The sequence below is a fragment of the Pundamilia nyererei genome, unplaced genomic scaffold (genome assembly GCF_000239375.1).
Source record: "Pundamilia nyererei isolate P.nyererei 1_Seehausen unplaced genomic scaffold, PunNye1.0 scaffold00736, whole genome shotgun sequence".
In the NCBI taxonomy this organism is placed as follows: Eukaryota; Metazoa; Chordata; class Actinopteri; order Cichliformes; family Cichlidae; genus Pundamilia; species Pundamilia nyererei.
The window spans coordinates 53,791-55,211 of record NW_005188137.1 but is presented as its reverse complement, the minus strand read 5'-3'; positions in this window follow the sequence as shown (position 1 = coordinate 55,211).

Genomic DNA, 1,421 nt, shown 5'->3' with positions numbered 1-1,421 from the left:
AATTTATTTATTCTCTTTAGCTGATAGTTTGTGGGGCCCAGGTAGACTGTAAAACTGCATCTCTACCAGTTTCTGTGCACTCGAGCTTCCTCTGGGCCATGTGAAGGGATTTTCCTTAAGGCAGGAGAAATTATCACCACGAAAAGGAACAGGTTCGGCCATCACACACTAGAACAAATTCTCTTCTTAAATAAAAATGAAAAAGGGCTACTTTAAATGCATCATGTTTTTCATTTGCAAGTTCATAAGCATTTTCCCTTTCCATTTCACAATCAATTCTAGGCAGGTCCTCACAGCAGAAGCATACGCCATAATGTGTTGTACATTATCATATGTATATTATATGTAATGTGGTATTTTTCAAGTATTGTATTTACCAACATCAAGAAGTCACAAGCAAAGAAAGACCACACAATGGTGCATGTTTAAACAAGGAGAGTTTACTGGTCAAAATTATTTATTAAAGAAATAAACCATATTTTTTTAATCACCAAAAAATACACGTTAAAAGCAACACAACGGAGGCCCAATATCAGACAAAACTCCACTCTGTAGAGTGAGCAATCTTAATGAAGCAGTTGGTTTTATTTTGTGGATTCAAGCGGCTCTTCATATTTTTGGCCACCAGATGTCACCAGAGGGGACTGTGTTGAAAAGCTTCGAGTAATGAATCGTTTTTCAATACAAGCTTCAATGCTTCAGAAAGCTTCATTTGGCCATCACTACTAATCAGGGTTGTTGTCATGGTGGGCTGTGTGGCAGGCAAGCAGGAAAAGGACCCAAAATGCAGGACTCTCAAACACAGATGTAAAATTCAAAGCACAGCTTCATTGCTGGGAAAAACCTCTTGAAAAATTAAACTGACCAAAAAAACAAAACTCAGGACAGAGGAACTAAGTACTGAAACAAGAAGAGCTAAACAGGAGCATGCGACACGACACGACACGACACGACACGACACGACACGACACGACACGACACGACACGACACAAAGCATAGTTAGGCTATAATGGAACAGAGAGCACAGGAAAACACAGGGCTTATATACACAGGGGAGTAATCAGGGAATGGGCAACAGGAGGGAGACACAGCTCGGAGAGATTAGGGCTAATCAGACCTCAACAGGTAAAACTAGATACACTGACTTAGGACTCGGACTATCAAAATAAAACAGGAAATAAGAAACAAATCACAAAAACGCAAACTTGACACTGAGGGATAGACAGAAGCAATATAACCCATGAAACAGAAGACAGTAACTTAAACTAGAGGCCAGAACAACAAATAACGTAAAGAGAACAAAACCAAGAATAACCCTTAATACAAAATCAAACCAGCACAACTCAAAACCCCAAACAAATCATAATTTAGAAAAACAAAACAGAAACAGAAAAAGCTGGGTCAAAATGACCCACAACCG